Source organism: Helicoverpa armigera, chromosome 16 (genome assembly GCF_030705265.1).
Source record: "Helicoverpa armigera isolate CAAS_96S chromosome 16, ASM3070526v1, whole genome shotgun sequence".
NCBI lineage: Eukaryota > Metazoa > Arthropoda > Insecta > Lepidoptera > Noctuidae > Helicoverpa > Helicoverpa armigera.
In genome coordinates this window covers 8767615-8779853 of record NC_087135.1, presented here as the reverse complement: position 1 = coordinate 8779853, position 12239 = coordinate 8767615, and the positions used below count along the sequence as shown (strand labels likewise).

General features: G+C 33.6%; 1 protein-coding gene across 13 annotated transcripts in view; it reads right to left on the bottom strand.

Annotated features, from left to right (window-relative positions):
- LOC110372116 (uncharacterized protein) overlaps positions 1–12239 on the bottom strand; it is a 347254-nt gene that overhangs the window by 115131 nt on the left and 219884 nt on the right. The gene's annotated exons all lie outside the window — the stretch shown is intronic.

Below are 12239 nucleotides of genomic sequence, written 5' to 3'. Positions count from 1 at the left end.
CCCATAGGGTGGGTAATACTGAGCAAACAGAGATAGGCATGGTGGGGTGACAGTGTGACTACGCATATGGTTACCTCTTTAGATCTCCCCTTTCCAAGGGAAAAGCTTTGAAATTAAACAAAAATTAGCCGCAGGGAGATGAGTTTTAATTATGGTTTAGAGGGGCAGTTCACAATATGGATTACTTTGTAAAGAAACTGCAATTGTTTTATAGAGTACTGGTTAACTTGTCATAAAGGAATAATCAGTCCCAGGCCATAGGATTTGAACCGGGGTCCACTATGGTATCAATTGTCTTTTGTTTATTTATAATATTATGACGATTCTTGAAAGGAGTGGTATTTATTTGCATAACTGTACATACCGAGAAGTTAGACAGAGCTTCAAGTGTTCCTTACTAAGATAATTGTTTATTTTCACTACATAGTATAGTATATAAAACAAAGTCGCTTTTTCCGTCCCTGTATCCCGTTGTACCCTTAGATCTTCAAAACTAAGCAACCGATTGTCATGCGGTTTTTTTGATAGATAGAGTGAATAAAAAGGAAGGTTTATATGTATCATAACATGCATTAAATAGTGGGGAAACAGTGTTATCCCGTGCGACACCGAAGCGGGTCTCATTATAAATATCCAACAGTTGAGCTTTCATGCAAAAAAAAAAAACAATTTGAATGTTTGATACACACATTGTTTAAATAAAGCTTAAGACAGGCTAATTTTATCCAGTGCGAGAATTACCACGAAACACAGATGGAATCGCAGGCAACAACAAGTATGTTCATAAATCTTGAACAGGAATTGCCGTCATATGCCAAACACCAAACAGTAACAAAATTACAGCAAATCAATCTTCATGTTGATTCAAATCATTCGCGAGTAAACACTGGAATATATGAGGCGTTTAATTAGATTTCAAAGCGCCAATATATTAGGTAAACTTGACGACTATATGAGATGAAGATTGATGTACTGAATATATTATCTGTATGTACTTACCTGCCTATGTATGCCGTCTAGACGTATTAATGACATCGAAGTCGGTTTGCATTGAATTTGGAATTTGTAATTGCGAATATCTTGTGTAGGTGTCGTTCAAGAAGTTATTAAAAAAGTTTCTAATTATGTTTTTGAAAATTGTGTCTACTTTTCATGTCTGATATAGTTATGATATTTAAAAAAAATCACAAGCTTACACTTGCAACTTACTTGGAAATATTTTTTTATATGCCAAATGAATGAACTAGAAGCTAGTATTAGAACAGTAGACATACAGCCTTGTGAAAGACAGATGAGTAGGCGGACAGCCAGACGGGCGGGCTTACCTATACAGTCTCGTTATTTCGTTCCTTTGTAAATCTGGATAAAATGTTTTGTCAATTGCAAATTGGTACCTAATGTCTGGAATTCTTTAGATAGATAGATAATGTTACGATTATGCGTATTATTAGATATTATGTAGATTATTATAATTCAATCATAAAATAATTGCATTCAGTGAATGGTCTGTTCTGTATCTAAAGCGATCTTTTACAGACATTAGACGGATTACGACAAGAAAATATGAAAAATAAATACTGAACAATATTGAGGACTACATAGGGAAATTATTTGTTATCTCCAGTACTCATTTCAACAAATCTTTCAGGACAGCAGCTACATTAAGAGCGTGTACGTCAACCGCGCGCCATTTGGCCTAAAATGGTACTTTTCAAACCACTGTTTCTCAGTAACTACTTATCCTATAACTATGTTATTTTTTAATAACGCAAGGTAATTTCACTGTCTATATAGTTAATTGAACATAAATTTCAATTTGTGTAGTTTAAATACTTAAAACCCCTATAACGTAACAGATGTTTTATAAAATTCCCGTTCAGCGTCTATTTCGAAGCTTAAATTCATGTGAAAACAGTGGCAAATCTAATCATATTTATTTTTTTACTCATAGACGAAATCCCCATGCCTATAGTTAGTTGAAAACATTTTTTGATTTAGGTCTCTATCTTTCAGAAAAAAATATTTTAACAATGTGAAAAGTTGTGAATTTCAAATGCTTTTTTCCCTATCTATCTTACTTAATTTAATATAACAATTATTTACTATAGTAATATAACTCTTTCTTTAAAACATAAACTTTATATTATAATTTAATCTCTCGTTTTTATTTTTTTATAAATTATTTAAAACTACTATAAAACGCTGCACGCGAGTCAACTCAAACCAGACCGCCGCAAGGCTTCACAGAGAGAGGACGTGTCGCTCCGTCACATCGCGTAGGGTGAATAACCTCTGCCGTGGATACCGAGAATAGAGTACATTTCAAGCGCGACCAACAAATCTTGATACATTACTATTTTATTTAAAGCTCAATTTGAAGCATATTTTTTTATCGATTGAGTTGAAATTTTGTTTGAATGTTCAGTTTTAATGACAATGTATGATTCTATATCCAATATGGCGGTATACCCAAGATGGAGAAAAAATTTTTTTTAATGCATTCCTACGATATGGGTATCAAATGAAAGGGCTTGCTATGAATAACTCGAAAAAATATGTGTCGCGAGTCTAAATCCAATATGGCGGACTCCTTAGGCTAGAAATCACTTATTGCAGATGTCTGTTACCAATCGAGCTATATTTTTTTTTTTTCATTTTGGATGTACCCAAATTTTGACTTTTGATCTCGAATAACTTTTGAAGCATATAGGATAGATAACTTAAAACTTTATTTGCAATGGTAAACCCAAGCTCTTCACCAATATTTGGCTTTCCGGCAATTGTTGTTATTTGACCACAATTTTTCGGTCTAGATGGACTGGACCATTCATATAAACAATCAATTTTTCAAATCGGTCCAGGCGTCTTTGAGAAATCGAGAACAATCACATTGAGAACAATCACAAAACAATCTAATTGAAACCTCCTCCTTTCTTTTTTTGAAATCGGTTAAAATACAGAAACTCTTAACATTGTCATTAATCATCAGTCGACTATTTAGTACTGTTGAAAATTGTATGTAATATACAGAAAGTCCTCAAAACCAAGGTTTTCATAGGTGCCCGATTTTTTTGCAAAAGAGTGTAAGTATTAACGACTTATTTTCATGCTTTTATATTTTAGACATCCATAGACTTACACTATTTTCCCGCTATTAACTATTTACTAAATAATATATTTTTTGTTCTACCAATTTCACTCGAAAGGATCAAAATGGTTTGTGTGACTATACGTGAAGTATGATAGGCACGCACACAGCCGCGACGCTAGTCTGCGCGGTTTTTTGCGTTGAATTACCTAAAGTTGACATCGCGCGCCGAGCGTACACGCTCTTAACACACATTTTGTGTATAAAACGCAAGCGATACCGCGGGCAAAAACGACATTTTCCAAACTGCAAGCAAATGAAAAACAAATATCCCAGCTACGTAGCTTAGCTTAAGCTGCAGATTTCACCAATGTATCACGCTAAACTAATGAAGTAACCTAAGCTAAGGCCCAGCTAATTGCTAGTGTAAATAAGCTGTTAACCTTATGCAGGCTTAGCTTGAAATATGCTGCGAAAGATTTATCTCATGCTAATGGGCGTTCGTTTGTTGGCTTCGTTTTTTTTTTGTGAGTTGCGTTATTAAATTTGTTTTGATACTGGGTAATTGTTGGTCGTTTTTTTTTGGAGTGTAGTGTAGTCTTGATGTAGTTCCCTGATGTAATTTTGATGAAAACTATGACTCATTAAAGCGGGATTTTCTTGGATAGATCAATATTTTTGGAAATGGAAATGTAAGCAGCAGTCACATACTTAATGTAATGTGACTGTTGTTATTGACTGATTTGGTGGATTTTTGAGATTTATTAAAAAAAAACTGTTGGCTTATCAATAAAACAATGTTATTAACTTTATCTACCACCTTGTCTAATAACACGTCCTCCTAATATAACCTACACCTAAATACAGTTGAAACTAAAACTAATTTACAAAAGACAAGTACCAGGGCGGCATGGTAGCACAAGAGTAGTTATATAATGTTCCATGTATTAGTTCAATTCTTGTATTTGTTATTGAGTTTTATTAAAAAAACAGTTGGCTTATCAATATAGGTAAATAGTGTTATTTACTTTATCTATCACCTTCTCTAATAACACGTTCCTCCTAATATAACCTACACCTAAATACAGTTGAAACTAAAACTAATTTACAAAAGACAAGTACCAGGGCGGCATGGTAGCACAAGAGTAGTTATATAATGTTCCATGTATTAGTTCGGTGCGAGTCCCGCTGGGTTGCAATCTAGTGCCAAGTGTCAATGACCCCGTGTTCGCTGTTTATATTGAAACCATTGCCGTGGAATGTGTTCGTATTATATTTTGTGAATTTGCTGACGTATTGAGCTTTCTTATTGTGCATTTTGTACGGTGTATTAGATAACATTGATAAATAAACGTATAATTGGTTGTAAAGTTCGAGGAAATTGAAAGTATTATTTTGCATTATTATGCAATGGCGTGACTCAAGGTTTTCCACATTTTTCTTTCATTGTTTACAGTCACAAACTTGTTCCCATACTAAGCACTACTTACTTATACTATACATAAAACGCAGCAGACAGAAACCAGTTCCTAACAAAAAAAAGTCTAAAATTTGACTTCCCTCTGACCCTCAATCCAGAACCAGTCGTAGGTACATGACCTCTATTGTTCTGATAATGACATTGTCCTCATACAATATTGTGTAACAGTTGAAAGTGACACGTTTCCTCTTTATCCAGTTTGCTTGAAAACACGGATTAAGGAAAGAGCGGAAATGCCATAATGCAGGTAGGTCAGGCGTTTTCTTGTAGGTCAAATACATACGATGGGCATGACTAGAACTATCAGTTATGTACGAATGAACTAATGAGGCGTTCGGGTTCTTTGAGTCATCTGTCAACGATTTTTTGGTATTACAAAAAATGACCGGGTCCTAAGAAGATCACCGGTTTAGCCCGCCCCGCGCCTCACTTCATACCAGAAAAGGGACCCAATAAATTACTTCTGCGCAGGACGGTGAAGGTCAGCGCTCAAGATTCGTGTCGATGATTATATAAGGGCGAAGACAGTGACCCCCCCCCCCGCACATCCGCATTTTGGCGCGCTACTTTTTAGGAGATTTTCCGTTATGACACCTCGGCTAGTCATTTTGTTCTCTGTGGTTAAAATTCACTATGAATGTGGGCGGAGCTACTGTCATTTGTTTAGGAGTTCTAGAGGTCAGTGGTAGGCGGTTTTTTTAATTAGACGTCTTTTGTTTTTCTTTTGTGATTTTTGTGAAGTAATAGGTATTGTGGTGTAGACAGCGTAAGTGGAGGTTTTGTGTGAAGGTTGAATGAGTCAGTGAATTACACAAACCTGAAAAAAAATAATTGTTGTGTAATTATCACTTTTGTTGTTAAATATGAGCCTTTTGCAATAATTCCTGGTTAAGAGGTAGTTCCCTGGTTAAGTATATTAATTTGAATATTAAATACTTATTTTTTATTGGCCATATAATTATTTAAATCAATATGCAGAAACAAGACAAATAACTAGGATCTTACTAAAAGAATACTTGTCAGTACTATTTCTATCAAATGCCTAGTTTAATGTTACATTATTTCATTTCAAGACATACAGGTCTTTTTACGAAACCTATTACAAGTTAATAAAAATAAAAACAAGTCTGTAAGCTCGTCTTAAGAGCGTGTACGTCAACCGCGCGCCATTTGGCCTAAAATGGTACTTTTCAAACCACTGTTTCTCAGTAACTACTTATCCTATAACTATGTTATTTTTCAATAACGCAAGGTAATTTCACTGTCTATATAGTTAATTGAACTTAAATTTCAATTTGTGTAGTTTAAATACTTAAAACCCCTATAACGTAACAGATGTTTTATAAAATTCCCGTTCAGCGTCTATTTCGAAGCTTAAATTCATGTGAAAACAGTGGCAAATCTAATCATATTTATTTTTTTACTCATAGACGAAATCCCCATGCCTATAGTTAGTTGAAAACATTTTTTGATTTAGGTCTCTATCTTTCAGAAAAAAATATTTTAACAATGTGAAAAATTGTGAATTTCAAATGCTTTTTTTACCTATCTATCTTACTTAATTTAATATAACAATTATTTACTATAGTAATATAACTCTTTCTTTAAAACATAAACTGTATATTATAATTTAATCTCTCGTTTTAATTTTTTTATAAATTATTTAAAAACTACTATAAAACGCTGCACGCGAGTCAACTCAAACCAGACCGCCGCAAGGCTTCACAGAGAGAGGACGTGTCGCTCCGTCACATCGCGTAGGGTGAATAACCTCTGCCGTGGATACCGAGAATAGAGTACATTTCAAGCGCGACCAACAAATCTTGATACATTACTATTTTATTTAAAGCTCAATTTTGAAGCATATTTTTTATCGATTGAGTTGAAATTTTGTTTGAATGTTCAGTTTTAATGACAATGTATGATTCTATATCCAATATGGCGGTATACCCAAGATGGAGAAAAAAATGTTTTTAATGCATTCCTACGATATGGGTATCAAATGAAAGGGCTTGCTATGAATAACTCGAAAAAAAATGTGTCGCGAGTCTAAATCCAATATGGCGGACTCCTTAGGCTAGAAATCACTTATTGCAGATGTCTGTTACCAATCGAGCTATATTTTTTTTTTTTCATTTTGGATGTACCCAAATTTTGACTTTTGATCTCGAATAACTTTTGAAGCATATAGGATAGATAACTTAAAACTTTATTTGCAATGGTAAACCCAAGCTCTTCACCAATATTTGGCTTTCCGGCAATTGTTGTTATTTGACCACAATTTTTCGGTCTGGATGGTCTGGACCATTCATATAAACAATCAATTTTTCAAATCGGTCCAGGCGTCTTTGAGAAATCGAGAACAATCAAATTGAGAACAATCACAAAACAATCTAATTGAAACCTCCTTTCTTTTTTTGAAATCGGTTAAAATGCAGAAACTCTTAACATTGTCATTAATCATCAGTCGACTATTTAGTACTGTTGAAAATTGTATGTAATACTAGCGACCCGCCCCGGCTTCGCACGGGTGCAATGCAAAATATCTACTTATAGGCACGCGCCGCCCGGCGCAAACAACTACGACCCTGCATTTTAAATTTGTAATATCTTCGGTAATATTCTCTTAAATTACATGCTGTAAAAAACATATTGATCTATAATAAATGCACAATTTATTTAAGGTACTTAATTGGATAAGGATTAATGCTGTATTGTTTAAAATCACTTCGTAAATAACCATTTTTTAGTAAAGAATAAAAATGGTTATGCTGGGTTATCCCTAAGAGATAGACATATACCATCGCGGACTTTTTTGTTGAACTTTTTAAGGTGAACAATACTGTAGTACATTATTTTGGTCTATCTCGTATGGTTCAGCCAGCGTTTGCAATATAAGCGCAAAAAAACGTGCTTATTTACGATATCACATTAGAAACCTTTAAATTTATCAGTGTTTCTCTACTATATTATGCATTTATTATACATACAAACCTTCCTTAAGAATCACTCTATCTATTAAAAAAAACCGCATCAAAATCCGTTGCGTAGTTTTAAAGATCTAAGCATACATACGGACATACAGCGAAAGCGACTTTGTTTTATACTATGTATTGATACAGAAAGTCCTCAAAACCAAGGTTTTCATAGGTGCCAGATTTTTTTGCAAAAGAGTGTAAGTATTAACGACTTATTTTCATGCTTTTATATTTTAGACATCCATAGACTTACACTATTTTCCCGCTATTAACTATTTACTAAATAATATATTTTTTGTTCTACCAATTTCACTCGAAAGGATCAAAATGGTTTGTGTGACTATACGTGAAGTATGATAGGCACGCACACAGCCGCGACGCTAGTCTGCGCGGTTTTTTGCGTTGAATTACCTAAAGTTGACATCGCGCGCCGAGCGTACACGCTCTTAACGTCAATACAAGCAACTAGAAACTTAATCTACTTACAGCCACATCGCAGACGACCCGCTAAATTGATTTTCACAAACAATGACACTGTCTATGCAAGATTTTTTAAACTATTTTTTAACTTGGATTAAGAGGGAGTAATTTTAAAGCAACTTATAGGTGGTTTCTTTACACCAGAAGATTCAAACTTAACTTTACCTAACATTTTGGTTCTTACATAATTATGAACATTTTTTTTCAATTTTTCAGATATTGCTACTCACGCACACACACACACACACAAAAACACACACTAAGAACCTTCTCCTTTTTTGAAGTTGGTTAAAAAATAATCCTCATCGTAATTTTTATTTATAACTTCACTGGCTTAACTTCTTTACAATACAAGTATAACTTTCAAGATTTATAAATATTCCAAACCACATTTATTTTATCATTTTCATAAAATCTTAAACCAATATTCTTGAACATAATATTGTAATATTGAAGCGTGTAGTTATCCTTCTTAAACATTGAGGCACGGTTAGGTTAGCAAACACAATTATCCTAGGTAAACACCTGAGATTCTGCCTAACTTCCATCTATGGAATATGCAACTCGAGCCAATTTACATATTTATATGTAGCTAGTTTATTGATCTGTATCTATGTTAGGTTGGCTTTTTAGTTAATAGTTTTTTTTGCCATTTAAGCTTTATAGAGATAGTAATAAGTTTAATTGTTTTGATACTTACACGTGCTTAGCTTTAATTAGAAGGACTGTGTTTGTTATATGAAAATTTTGTGTTCAAAGTAGATCCTTTATTGCACGTTACTGTTATTAAATTAGTATAGGATTCCCATGATTGGTTTTAGCCATCATCATCTACTGAGCCTTTTCCTGACTATGCTGGGGTCGGCTTCCAGTCTCACCGGATGCCGTTGAGTATCAGTGCTCTACAAGAAGCGACTAACAATCTGACCTCCTCACTAACCTCCAATTACAAATTTTTGCCTCTACAGCATGGTGTTAAAAAGCAGAACACTCGTGCCAATATTTGTTTGTTTGAAAAATAGGATAGCTTTCTCTTCAATAAGAGTATTTATTATAAAAAAATAGTAACAAACAAAATATAAGTCAGTAGAGCAAGGCTGTGACCACGCATTATGTAAAGCAGTTACCTTCTGCAACTAACAGACGCGGCGGGTTCTATTCATCAACACCCACGGTGTTCGGTTGGTAGTGTAGTAAACGCTGAGCTGGTAATAAAAATATTAGCTTATGTGCTGCTGTACGGATTGTTAATGTGAAAATTTAGCTTGTTTTTCAAGGTAATGTAGCTTGATGACTGTCCAAATTCAAACAGTTTTGTCAGGATCTTTTCAAATCGTTGTAAATTAAATTTTCCCAATATTTGTTTATTATATTTTTAATTCTGTGCAATAATTAGTAATAAATTTCAGCTCACATAACTAAAAAATAAATATTTCACTCTAGCACATGACATTTTTTTGCGTTACTTTTTATGTATAGTATTGAATTGTAAGTTTCTGCATAATACAAAGTTTAGCTTTTAACAAAGCTTCTAGTAGCTTCTATTGGAGGCTTGCCATACAACCGAGGTCGTATCGGGCGGACATCGCACGCGCTTTCCATTGCTATTCTATAAGCGAACCAAACGTCTGATGGTGTCAACTAATCATGTTTTATTTATGGCAATTTTTGATTCAATACTTACCTACGAGAAAACAGCGACGTTTAACGAAATACACTTAATTTTTTTTATAGACTTTTCCGTGAATTTTTGTTACTACTTGATAATTAACTGCCACACTCAGAGTCGTTTAATGGTTACTTAAGTTGCTCCTTAGTATAGATTTAAAAAAGCTGGCTTTGAATGATATTAGTCCTAGACACAATAGTACAACTATTGTTTGACACGTAACGTTCACCGTATAAAAAAAATAAGAACAGAAATCATTTCAATTCAATGCTCAATACCAACATTGTACCTAACATACTAGTAGGCATACACTGCTTAATAATTCTAAATCACTTAGCTTTTTATCTGTATTACCTCTATTATCAAGTATAAAAAATAAATTTTAAATTAATAACACTCGATCTAAATCCTTCAGCACAACCTTAAATTGTTTAATAACGGTCAATCAGTCCATATAAAACTTAATTGATCTTCTATTTTAGACTGTGTGTCTATTAATAAACTAATGTATGATATTTATCTTCCACGTGCTATGCTTGACGATTGCTAATCAAATGCTGGACAATTGTGACGCAAGTATAGGAAGTTTAAAGAAGGTCCAGATTGTTAAGTTCTTGAAATTGCTCGATGTACAAAAAAAAATTGTTTATCAAACAGAAGCGTTGTAAAGTCGTTTAAGAAACTAGTATACGCCATGTTTGGATACTTTTAATGTTCATAATGCACCACGTCTTTTGTTTTATTATTTAAATCCGATAGGGACACGGTATGAAGTCCTAAATAGACTGCTACTGACAATGTTAAAATGGGTACTTGTACTTTCCTTTCACCTTTATATAATGGGCCTCTCTATTGATCCCTTGTGCAATAAACAAAACAGAATTTAATCCATATTTCGATAACAATTACCATACAACAGCAGTCTTCAAATTGACATTTGACAAGGCCGTCATATGGACATTTCAAAGCGTATGTAGTGGATCTTCTGTATTTCCCACATGACATACAAACTGTTTAGCAGTCTCAGCGGGCACAGGATATTATGTCGCCGTATCCGCTGCAACGGTTTAGTATTATTCATTGATTGCTCAGCTCTTGTGTGCTTGCTTATGAGAGCAAACATGTGAGGACAAGCATTTTAAACATGGTTTATCTATTTTAAAGTAATTTCGTTAGTGTGAAAGTGAGTTTGTTGATTAGTCGTTTAGGTAAAAAGAGAGACAAATCATGAGAGACGATAGATAGGACTCTTGAGACATTCAACAGTTTAGGCTTTAAATTCGAGTGTCTAAAATATTCTCCAGGGCGTCGATATAATGGTAATCATTAAGGTTCCATTTTAGAATATACACTAATTAATATGTCTGTTACTGATCATGTACATTTAATTGACCAGCGCATTGTGAAAAAATAACAAAATATTTTGGGAGTACCTACTTCTGGACCAAAACAGCTACAAACCTATTTGAAAACTATTTAAATTTAAAACTTAGCAGACGATAAAAGCGTGCAGTTAATACAGATAACTCTCAGCTGAACAAAGTGAGGAGTAAGCCTTGAGGAACCGCCTCCCCTTAATGAGAGTGCAACAAACCGCTCTGAAAGTTCCGCTTTAGTTAAGAGAGCCTCTTAATATTTAATATAGGTGTAATCATGTTTATTTGATTTTGAACCCTATTTTGAATAACAATAGAGGTCAAATATTATAGTGGTCAAGCTTTTGGGTAATCAGAAAAAGGTTATTAACCTTATTTTCATATAGGCAGCTTAGGCAAGGCAATAAGTTGAAACAATACCCGCGCTATGCGCAATAATTATTCTTCACTATAAAATAAAATATCTTCCTGACAATAATTAGCGAAATTAATCGCAAAAACATTAAAATCAAAAACACAAATCTCATTCTTATACACTGCTCGAGTCTAGAAAAGATCTAACATTACATAGTAAGTAAGTGCTTATTCCATTAGTCTCTAGAAGCTCATCACTAAAAAAAACTTAGCACAAAACACAAAACGTACAACAAGAAAAAACAATAAAATCGTCAGCAAATAACGATAAATAGGATACTAAAGAACTGCAGCGAACAAACTTCAGGCAATTAATGTAAGAAGAAGTTTGTTGGAGTTCCTACCTGTTTCTTACCGAATAATACAACCTAGTTAATGTGGATAGTTGTAATACTGTGTTGGGGGAAGTCGGGGAACGTGTCTTGTGTAGGCTGCGGTATATGTGTAATGGTAGGAGAAAAAATAATATGCTTCAAACATTATAATAAAAATACAGACGAATCTTTTAGATTTTATATGACTGCATAACAAAGTATTACACAGTATTAATTAGCAAAGAATTTATTAGTAGTTTACAGTTTAACTATAAATAAGATACTAAGATGGGAATCTTGCGATATCTTCAATTCGGGACTTTATTTCTGACGAAACCTTAAACGAAAAGCGCATACATAATTGTATTGTCCTAAATATTTTTTAATGTGTCTAATTTTTCAACTTCATTTTATAAATATAAAAATAAAATTATGTCGAT